Source organism: Phyllobates terribilis, unplaced genomic scaffold (genome assembly GCF_046119375.1).
Source record: "Phyllobates terribilis strain yellow unplaced genomic scaffold, ASM4611937v1 Scaffold_11__3_contigs__length_659146591, whole genome shotgun sequence".
NCBI classification, from domain to species: domain Eukaryota; kingdom Metazoa; phylum Chordata; class Amphibia; order Anura; family Dendrobatidae; genus Phyllobates; species Phyllobates terribilis.
The window spans coordinates 239,889,935-239,902,201 of record NW_027362771.1 but is presented as its reverse complement, the minus strand read 5'-3'; positions in this window follow the sequence as shown (position 1 = coordinate 239,902,201).

Sequence of the window (12,267 nt, the reverse complement as noted above, 5' to 3'; positions counted from 1 at the left end):
AGCTGTGCATGCGCCATCCTGTCGACCTCCTCTATCCACTTCACACAAGCAGAAACGGCTCCAGTGGGCCAAACATTACATGAAGACTGATTTCAAAACTGTTTTGTTCACGGATGAGTGCCGTGCAGCGCTCGATGGTCCAGATGGATGGAGTGGAGGATGGCTGGTTGATGGACACCCCACGCAATCACGGCTACAGCGCCAACAAGGAGGAGGTGGAGTAATGTTTTGGGCTGGAATCATGGGGAGAGAGATTGTCGGCCCCTTTAGGATCCCTGAAGGCGCTAAAGATGAACTCCATAATGTATGTGGATTTTCTCAAACAGCACTTCCTGCCATGGTTCAAGAAGAAGAACCGTGTATTTCACAGCAAGATCATTTTTCTGCATGATAATGCACCATCTCATGCTGCACATAAAACATCTGCATCTCTGGCTGATATGGGCATAAAAGGGGACAAACTTATGGTGTGACCCCCATGCTCCCCTGACCTCTACCCCATTCAGAACCTTTGGAGCATCATTAAAAGGAGTGTCTATGATGGCGGGAGGCAGTTCACATCTAAGCAACAGCTCTGGGAGGGTATTCTGTCCTCATGCAAAACAATTGAAGCAGAAACCATCCAAAACCTGACAAATTCAATGGACGAGAGAGTTCAGAAGCTCCTTTCGAACAAGGGGTCCTATGTGAAAATGTAACATCACCTAGAATAAAGTTTTGAGTTGAAAACTGTTTGATTTCAGTTTCTAACAACCTGCTAATGCTTATAATTTCAAAAATGACCATTTTTTTGGTCTTTATTAAAATGAAAAGGTTGATCGAAAAGTTTGGGGGATCTAAGAGTGTAGCAACCCAGTAGTCATGATTACTTCGAATTCTGACAATATGAGGGTCATGCTGCAGGTAGTGCAGCAAGAAGGCACTTATGTGCCTTGCGCATCTCGGAGCCCCAAAATTATTTTCCGGGCTAGATGCAGCTAAAAATTATTTTTAATTTTAAATCTGGTGAAGCTTTAGTATAGATGGCCTAATAGGATCAGTGCTGCACACTGCTACAAAGCCCAAATTATTTTCCAGTCAAGATACAGATAAACATGATTAGTAATTTGAAAGCTTAAAACGGTTGGTAGGGTGATTTTAACCAATCATCAAGCTTTTACTCTCCCCAGGATGACACAGTGGTAGAAAAGTCATTTCGGATCCATGATTTGTTCATCTTTATGAACGTGAGTCTGTCTACATTATCAGTGGAGAGCCGCGTGCGCTTATCTGTCAGCACACCACCAGCAGCGCTGAACACACGTTCAGACAGAACGCTGGCTGCGGGGCATGACAAGATCTCCAAGGCGTAAGTGGCTAGCTCCGGCCATTTATCCAGATTGGAAGCCCAAAAAGAACAAGAGTCCAGTGACACAGTCGTGGCTTCAATGTTTACTTGGAGATACTCCTGTACCATCGTCTCTAGGCGTTGACTATGTGTCAGACTTCTTGTCTCCTGTGGCCTTGCAAAGGATGGGCTAAAAAAGTGGTGAAATGATTCCGCAAAATTGATGTTACCAGCAGATACTGTGGTTCTGTTACGGTTTGAGTGCTGAACACTTGACGGTCCCACGGTTGGCAAGTTGGAACTGTGAGATTCACTACGTGCACCACTGGTATTTTGTGGAAAAGCACATGTAAGATTCTGCAACAGTCTCTGCTGATACTCCTGCATGCGTGCATCCCTTTCTATGGCAGGAATAATTTCTGCAAATTTACTTTTGTACCGGGGATCTAACAGTGTGGCAACCCAGTAGTCAGGATTATTTCTAATTCTCACAATTCGAGGGTCATGTTGCAGGTAGTGCAGCAAGAAGGCACTCATGTGTGTTGCGCATCCAGGAGCACCAAGTCCCTGTTGTGTTGGTGGCGAGGTAACAATCATGCTTCCTTCCTCTGTCCTCTCCCCCCAACCTCGCACAACAGAAATGTGATCAAGGTCTCCCTCATCTGATGAGTCTTCCATCAGTTCGTCCTCCACTTCTTCCTGGGCTCCTGCACCTTCCTCACTAGTTTGGCTGCTACCATGCGCCCTGGTAAAACCATCTCCCCCACCCTCACATGCCTGCCACCTTGGTGCTGCCGACCGTCTGGACCTTGCAGATGTTAGCCCTTCCGCATACAACTCCTCCTCCTCTACTTCCTCCACCTCCTCTTGTGCCACCACCTGACTCCGAATTCTGTTTAACATGTGCTCCAGCATGTAAATCACCGGAATAGTCATGCTGATAATGGCATCGTCAGCACTAAACATCTTCGTCGCCATTTCAAAACTGTGCAGAAGGGTGCATAGGTCCCTGATCTGAGACCACTCCTCCAGCGTGATTTGCCCCACCTCTGAATCTCGTTGGCCCAGGCTATACGTCAGAACGTATTGCACCAGGGCTTGTCGGTGCTGCCACAGTCGCTGCAACATGTGCAGAGTTGAATTCCACCGGGTAGGCACATCGCATTTTAGCCGGTGAAGTGGCAGGCCCAACGACTTCTGTAGAGATGTAAGTCGCTGAGCTGCGGGATGCGAACGGCGGAAGTGAGCACACAGCGACCGTGCCCTCTGCAGAAGGCCATCTAGTCTGGGATAGTGGGCTAAAAATCGCTGGACAACCAGGTTCAACACGTGAGCCATACAAGGCACGTGTGTGACATTGCCCCGGCGAAGGGCAGCACCCAGGTTTGCAGCATTGTCGCACACGGCCTTCCCTGGTTTCAGGTCCAGTGGAGACAACCATTCATGAAATTGGTTCTCCAGAGCTGACCACAACTCCTCAGCTGTGTGACTCACATTTCCCAGACATTTCAATGTAAAAACCGCCTGATGACGTTGAGCCCTACTGCCAGCATAGTAAGGAGGTGTGCAGGATCCCTTCTGCGCAGTTAGAAAGCTTGTGGCATGACCAGACAGGCTTTGGGTGCAGGTGGAAGACCGAGAGGAGGTTGAGGAGGCAGAAGCAGTGGAGGAACTTTGACATAAAGAGGATTGACGCACAACTCGTGGGGACGGCAAGACTTGGACAGCAGCCCCTTGTCCTGCTGTCACCATAGTTACCCAGTGCCCAGTCAGCGACATGTAACGCCCCTGTCCATGCCTACTCGTCCAAGTGTCAGTGGTGAAATGCACCCTGTCACACACAGAGTTTCTCAAAGAAGCGGTGATGTTGTGTGCGACATGCTGGTGGAGCGCAGACACACCTTTCTTTGAGAAGTAGTGCCGACTGGGCATCTGGTACTGGGGCACTGCGATGGAGATAAGGTCTCGAAAATCCTCTGTGTCCACCAGGCGGAAAGGCAGCATTTCTGTAGCCAAGAGCTTGCAGATGGTGAAATTCAACCTCTTAGCTTTCTCATGGCTAGGAGGAAATGGTCTTTTACTTGTCCACATCTGAGGGACCGAGGGCTGGCTATTGTGCTTAGACGGGGTTGATAAGGGTGTCCCCGGCAAACTGCCGGTCTGTGAGGAAGATGCAGGCGGACATGTTAGGTTGCCTTGATCCAAAGGTGGTGATATCGATGTCGGACAGCGCTCAACACCAGCTGGTGTTACCACCTCCAAAGAAAATGATGACCTGCCAATCACGCTGGCTGTTGCGGGTAAAGAGGTGGCAGGTCTGCGCCCCAAAACAGGTGTGACTGCTGTCCCCCCAGTCACAGAGGATGAAGAGGCCGCGGATGCACAAGATATGGCAGACGGTGATTGGCCCGGCCGGCTAGGCCGCATTGTAGCACACTGAGCTTCCCACTGCAACTTATGCTTCATGTCCATGTGCCGGTTCATGCATGAAGTACTCAAACTATGTATTTTTTGGCCTCTACTTAGCTTTTGCTGACAAATGTTACAGATAACACGAGTTGGGTCATCTTTATCGATCTGAAAAAATGCCCAGGCTATGCAAGGCTTAGCACCCATGCGACCTGAAGAGCCACCACGACTTGTGGTGAGAGGCAGAGTTGTGTTTGAGGATGCAGTTGTTGACGTGCTTCCAGTACTACGTCTCTGTCCAGGAAGGCGCAACCTCACCTCGTCGTCACTAGCATCTTCCTCCACCTCCTCTGCTGACCTCATCTCTTGGCTGACTGTGGGTTGACAGTAAGTGGGATCTCCGACCTCATCATCATCACCCTGTGCGTTATCACACCCGTCGTCCTCAGAGCCAACCTGTTCCTGCCCTGACAAAAAACTAAAGTTGTCGCTCCAATCAGGTATTTGAGTCTTATCATCGTCTTCCTCATTGTCTCCACCAACAGGAGTTACAGTTTGGGAATGAGGGTCTACATTATGGTCAGAACCTTCTGCGTCTGGTCCTGGATCCGACTCATAAAGATTCTGGGCATCAGTGCAGATCATTTCCTCGTCTGGATTCACAGAAGCTCTGGAGTCGACCTCTGATTCCCAGGCTATAGTATGAGTAAACAGCTCTGCAGACTCAACCATCTGTTCTACCTCATACTCAGACGGGCAGCTGGAGATTTGGGAGCTGTGAGGAAGCAAGTGCGATTTGGGTGACACCTTTGAGGACTGGAGTATTTGTGATGTTGAAGTTGATGTGGAGGAGAGCCCACTTAAAGGAGCACTTGATATCCGTTGAAGCACCTGCTGTTTTTGTGCCTCATCTGGAATTTGTAGCGATTGGCGTGGCCGTAAGAAAGGGATCTTATCACATTGTCCGCTAAAAGAAGTAGACATTTTAGTTTGGCTGGAAGATGGTCTTTCTTCTGCAGATGTTACTGTTGCTTTAACACCTACCCCACGGACACAACCTTTTTTCCCCTTCCCAACACGCCTATTCCCCTTTCCACCAGCAGCAGGCCTTTTTCCACTCATTTTGGTGGTTAACTAATTCACAACTCTGGAGTTGTTTGCACAAAAAAACAATGGATGGTAACCGAGCAGAGCTGAGTGGCCAAACTGTGGTATTAGGCCAAAACTATTGGCTGGGTTAGATGCAGAAAAAAATTATTTTGAATTTGCAACCTGATGGAGGTCAGTATAGATGGACTAATACAAATAGTCCCACACACTGCTAGAAGCCCAAATATTTTTTCAGAGGTACTGTAGATGCAGATAAAAATTATTTTTAATTTGCAACCTGATGGAGGTCAGTATAGATGGACTAATAGACCAAGTCCCACACACCGCTAGAAGCCCAATTATTTTTTCAGAGCTAGATGCAGAAAAAAATATATTCAGTTTGCAACCGGATGGAGGTCAGTATAGATGGACTAATAGACCAAGTCCCACACACTGCTAGAAGCCCAAATATTTTTTCAGAGCTAGATGCAGAAAAAAATTATTTTTAATTTGCAACCTGATGGAGGTCAGTATAGATGGACTAATAGACCAAGTCCCACACACCGCTAGAAGCCCAATTATTTTTTCAGAGCTAGATGCAGAAAAAAATTATATTCAATTTGCAACCTGCTGGAGGTCAGTATAGAAGGACTAATAGAACAAGTCCCACACACTGCTAGAAGCCCAAATATTTTTTCAGAGCTAGATGCAGAAAAAAATTATTTTTAATTTGCAACCTGATGGAGGTCAGTATAGATGGACTAATAGACCAAGTCCCACACACCGCTAGAAGCCCAAATATTTTTTCAGAGCTAGATGCAGAAAAAAATTATTTTTAATTTGCAACCTGATGGAGGTCAGTATAGATGGACTAATAGACCAAGTCCCACACACCGCTAGAAGCCCAAATATTTTTTCAGAGCTAGATGCAGAAAAAAATTATTTTTAATTTGCAACCTGATGGAGGTCAGTATAGATGGACTAATAGACCAAGTCCCACACACTGCTAGAAGCCCAAATATTTTTTCAGAGCTAGATGCAGAAAAAAATTATTTTTAATTTGCAACCTGATGGAGGTCAGTATAGATGGACTAATAGACCAAGTCCCACACACCGCTAGAAGCCCAACTATTTTTTCAGAGCTAGATGCAGAAAAAATTTATATTCAATTTGCAACCTGCTGGAGGTCAGTATAGAAGGACTAATAGAACAAGTCCCACACACTGCTAGAAGCCCAAATATTTTTTCAGAGCTAAATGAAGAAAAAAATTATTTTTAATTTGCAACCTGATGGAGGTCAGTATAGATGGACTAATAGACCAAGTCCCACACACTGCTAGAAGCCCAAATATTTTTTCAGAGCTAGATGCAGAAAAAAATTATTTTTAATTTGCAACCTGATGGAGGTCAGTATAGATGGACTAATAGACCAAGTCCCACACACTGCTAGAAGCCCAAATATTTTTTCAGAGCTAGATGCAGAAAAAAATTATTTTTAATTTGCAACCTGATGGAGGTCTGTATAGATGGACAAATAGACCAAGTCCCACACACTGCTAGAAGCCCAAATATTTTTTCAGAGCTAGATGCAGAAAAAAATTATTTTTAATTTGCAACCTGATGGAGGTCAGTATAGATGGACTAATAGACCAAGTCCCACATACCGCTAGAAGCCCAACTATTTTTTCAGAGCTAGATGCAGAAAAAAATTATATTCAATTTGCAACCTGCTGGAGGTCAGTATAGAAGGACTAATAGAACAAGTCCCACACACTGCTAGAAGCCCAAATATTTTTTCAGAGCTAAATGAAGAAAAAAATTATTTTTAATTTGCAACCTGATGGAGGTCAGTATAGATGGACTAATAGACCAAGTCCCACACACTGCTAGAAGCCCAAATATTTTTTCAGAGCTAGATGCAGAAAAAAATTATATTCAGTTTGCAACCTGATGGAGGTCAGTATAGATGGACTAATAGAATGATGCTATGCCCAAAAGATTTTACTTCACTAGGTGTAGTAAAAAAATTGGTATTCTATACACAGGTGTTATATCTTGCAACACAGATAGGCTACTCCACTGATTAACACACTCTGCAATAGGCCAAAAAGGATTAGCTTTGCTAGATTCAGCCAAATGCTGTGAAAAAAACTTGCACAGCACTGGCACAGACCTGCCTGGCAAAAACTGATAGGAACTCATGTAACCTAGTCCTGAAAAGGACTCCAATTACAATTAGTCTTTACTCCCACAACCTATCTATTTAAGAGCACAGACCTCCCTGATAAAAGTCGTAGGAAATGCTGTAACCTAGTCCTTAAAAGGACTGCAATCACAACTATTCCCTACTCCCAAGCTATCTGTATATTTGTGCGAAAATTGGCTTGAAATTAACAAGGTATAGCGCACACAGCAACAGCGGTGCCGTCTAACACGCAGCTGCAGCAGTGAGAAAATGGTGGCGACGGGGAAAATGGCTTGGTCTTATAGGGCAAGGACATGTGACATACACTGCCAATGACACATGCCCTTGCTTGTGTGAAAAAAAGCACTTCGCTCCGTGTGTGCGCTGCTGATAGGCTGACAGATTGCACCTCCCCACTGCAAATGCGGGAAAGAGAAAAAGAAATGGAGATCTTCATTGTTCCTGCAGAGATCCATCCCCTGCCCCTCCCCCCACCCCGCCGTACACTCAAACTGCGTATTAACATTAATTTTCATCATTACTGAGAAAAAATCCAGTTATGATTTTGGTGCACGAACAGTTATCGAACATAACCTCGAACAGCCGAATTTTTCTCAAATTGTTCGTGTTCGCCGAACGGCTCGAACACCGCCCAAAACAGCTCGAATTTGAGATTGGCGAACAGTTCGAGTAGAACAACGCTCATCTCTAATTGTGAATTATTTGTACTACTAATAGGATCCATATTATGGTAACATGCATGTAATATTATATCTTCTAAAGCCCCCCCATACATCTTATATAGCTGTCAGCTTAACGATGGTCCCATCAGTTGGCTCAACTTTCCCATACACAGGAGTCCTCACTCTGCTGAGCACTCCTGTGTACTATATGAGAGAGCGACTGCCCTACATATCTGGCAGTGGCTTATCTTTTAGAAAACAGAAGGATTGACAGTCTAAAAATGTCCAAAGAAAAATCTAAAGTCCTAATCACACTGCATCTATGATTCTGTGATTCTGTTTGAGGCTCCACCTGAAATCCTTAAAAATGTAGCTCAAACAGAAGCCTTGATGAAGCCATGTCTTTTCATACCAGACACAAATATGTGAGCATAATTGGACTCCATTTTAACTCCGTTTGTGTTATTGCACTTTATAATTCCATCTGGGATTCCATCTGAATCCTGAGTTTAAGTTATTTAGACAGAACCCTCAGCAGAGTCACTGAAGTGTGAACAATGCCTTTGTGTTGATATGTTTAATTTGTACAAATTAGAGATGACTAAGTTGATACCAGGTGAAATAAATTCTACTCCAATTTTGCAAAAATTGCAGATTCACCCAAATCCAATTTTTTGGTCATTTGCTGCTGGTGAAGGGAAGGGACTAAGGTAAATCTTATTCTCACTTCTATTTGGCTCTATCTGAAAATATCCCACCGCCCACACTCCTGATCACTTCTTCTATCGTCTGTCATTGCTCTGTGCCTTCAGCCACTTTAGAATTGGTTTTCCATTCACTAAGCCTCATGCCGTCACATGAAAGGCAACGCATATATGAATGACATGCATTGTGGTGCACATCACTGATGCATTGCATGTGACGTTGTAGGGCCTAGTGAGTGGAAGACCTGGGCATAAGCACAGAATGAAGATTGAGGAAGTTAGTTGAAGTTAGAAGACAGGAGGTAGAAAAGCCCATTAGAGGAATGGCAGTGGGAAAGATATGGGAAGCGCCAATGAGATGTGATTATAAGAAATTTTTTAACTCCTTCCTGGCTGAAGCTTGACAAATGTATTCCTGTCTTAGCCATAAAAAACTGAGATAACCCGGATATAACGTAACAGAATATAACACCTATGAAACTGAACAATGTTACATACTGCATGGATATTACAGAGCGCCATGGTTATTGACAGAGCCTGAGCTTTCAGTAATGCATTTTGAAATAAACATAGGTTATGTAGAATCATGTCAACTCAATGTAAATCCCACTTGATAATAATTCAATGGGAAATTTAAGTGTCATGTTTTAAGCCTTTTCTTGTGAAAGAAATTTGAAGTGACTTTAATATCTTGTTTGCTTGTTCTGTATTTACTGGGATTGACATTGTGATGACACAGGAAAAGCTGAGTTTGATTGACACATGTCTTCCCTCCCCTGTGATTACTGTTTTATTATGTGATTGATTCGTTTGCAGTCAATAAAATGTTTGTGAGATAAGGTATTGTGCTTTTACAACAAATGACATCTTATGTTGGGTTCCACTTTGCCTATTTGACATTAACACATCATCTTTCAGTCTGCATGCCCACACGCAGTCATTGCAAAGCCATGTTTCATTTATTTTAATAAATATTTGCCTTCTGTATTTCAATTGTATTAGCTAGTTTTCTGTGAGCTAGTTTACCCTGTCATTAGAGTGGCACAAAAAGTGGCTGATATAAACCTTTTTAGATTAATGGCAATTGCTTTTTAAAACAGCATGATGCCATCTGCACAGATGTGAATGAATATGGGCATCAAGAGGCCATGCATGAACATATAAAACATTAATTGAGGGCAAAAAATAGAAGCCAAAAGTGTCACATTATTGACAATTGCTGCATACATTTCTTCCTATTTTTAATATTACTGTAGTAAAAGTTATATTTGTCATTATTTACATTCACCATTGAAAATATATACAGTATTAATATATTATTTGTTTAATGTATTTTATTATTTTGATTGATTTTTCAGTGTATATATTATCTTTCAGTATAAATAGGCTTCCGATTAACCAATGAATGAGTAAAATGCTCATTCATCAGGTAAAATGATCTTTTGTGCAAAACAAAAGTTCATCGTTCTTGGTAGTGTATCGTACTGTGTAAACAGGACTCACACTGCTAAGATCCATGGCAGCCAATGTGCACTGAGTGATCTAGTATAGATCGCTTAGTGCGCATCATTTCCTGCAGTCTGCCTGTGTAAACGGGATATTAAATGTTCGATCGCTGATTATAAATGGACCCTTAAGGCCCCGTCACACTTAGCGACGCTGCAACGATCCCGACAACGATACGACCTGTGAGGGATCGTTGCTGCGTCGCTATGTGGTCGCTGGTGAGCTGTCAAACAGGCAGGCTCACCAACGATCAGGGGAGCAGCGACATCGTGGAAAGAATCTTTCCACAATGTCCTGCTCCTGGTTACGAGCCTGCTGAAGCAGGAGCAGGCTGGTAACCATGATAAACATCGGGTTACTAGGGGCACACGCGCTCCTAGTAACCCGTTGTTTATCATGGTTACCACTCTGCTACAGTGAGCGGGAGGTTACCGCTCACTTTAGCAGGCTCGTAACCATGATAAACAACGAGTTACTAGGTGCGCGTGTGCCCCTAGTAACCCGATGTTTACCATAGTTACCAGCCTGATCGCTGCTCCCGCTGGTCACACACAGCGATGTGTGCTGACCAGCGGGAGGGCAACGACCAAAAAATGGTCCAGGACACTTTGCAGCGATCAGCGACCTCACAGTAGGGGCCTGATCATTGCAAAGTGTCACACATAGCGACATCGCTGGTGAGGTTGCTGTTGCGTCACCAAAACCGTGACACAGCAGCGATCTCGCTAGCGATCTCGCTATGTGAGACGGGGGCTTTATACATTGTAGATACAGAATAAATATTTACATCCAGTAAATTATCTTTGATGTCACATCTGATAAGAGCCATTTTCTTGGTTTTGTCTCCATCTTGTCAAACCTTCATGTTAACATCTTAAAGCTGCAGAGTCACCATACCCCTTAAAATAAATGTATATATACAGCAGTTAACACTGTTTAAAGCCAGTGATTTTCTACCTAATGTAATTGTTCCAGTTATAGAGGCATTCATAGCAACAGTTAATGAGGATGTGAAACTCTTTAAGAAAAAATTTTTGAATGCATTTAAATACCCTGATTTGACTAGATAGGAAATTGACTCCTTGTTAACATTAATCCATGACGACGACAACACCATCATGACTGCAGATAAAGGGTGGTGCTGTCATCGTCATGGATACCTCTAAATATATCTGTGAAATTGAGAGACAATTGAAAGATGAAAATGTTCATTGTCTACTTGGGGGTGACCCAAAACTTGAGATTCTAACAAAGATTAAAGATCTATTAGAAGAAGCCAAATTCAATGATATTATAGTTGATGATTTATTTAAATATTTGCATTTTGAAAATCCGGTCATATACATATTACTAGTGATGAGCGAGCACTAAAATACTCGGGTGCTCGTTGCTCGGGTTGAGCAAATCGTAATGCTCGGGTGCTCAACCCTAGCAATGAGCCCAATGTAAGTCTATGGGAATCTTGAGAATTTTTCCGGCGGCCCCACCTGGCGGTCTGCAGAGGGCCTAAAAATTGCCCAAATTGATGGGAACAGTGCTCAAATGACATGGGAAACGCATGGGGAATACCCCTGGAGGCATCTCTGCCTCCCAGGTCGCTGCTGTGAGCAATGTTGTCAGAGTATTACGCCACTTTTACGGACTCACAATAAAACATACAAAAACGAAACCAAAATTGATTTTCCGGGGAAAAAATGATAAGCAACATTCTTTCCAGGGTAATGACTTGCATATAAGTAAAAAAAATACCCCCCCAAAAAATGCTCCTCCACACCTTGGGCTATGTTCACAAGTAGCATTTTTGATGCATTTTTGCACTTTTGCATTGCTTTCAATGGTGAAAAATACATTCACCAGTAAATGTAATTTTTACATTTTACTACCTTATCTGCCCATGTGGTGTGTGAGACATGATCAGAAACATCCTGTTTCATTTATGAAGGAGGGACTCTGAAAGTCACAAAGCCTATTTTTATAGGGCCATCTGGTGGCCCTTACTATTGTTAAAGGGCCAGCAGTTGACCCTCACTAATGTTAGAGGGCCATCAGCTGGCTATGCTTACCATTATTAAGGAGCGGGTTCCCTATACTGTTATTGCATATGCAGTGACTGCAAGGCCTGCCAAAAAATTGGAAAAACCCCAATACACCTTTGAAGAAACATAGAGGAGGGCCTCATTTAAAAAATGTTCCCATTGTAAAAGAGCGGGTCTCCTATTCTGCTATTGCGTATGTAGTGACTGCAAGGCCTGCCCAAAATTTGGAGAAACCCCAATACCACTTTGAAGAGACATAGTGGAGGGCCTCAGTTTAAAAAATGTTCCTATTATTAAGGAGCGGGATTCCTATACTGTTATTGCATAT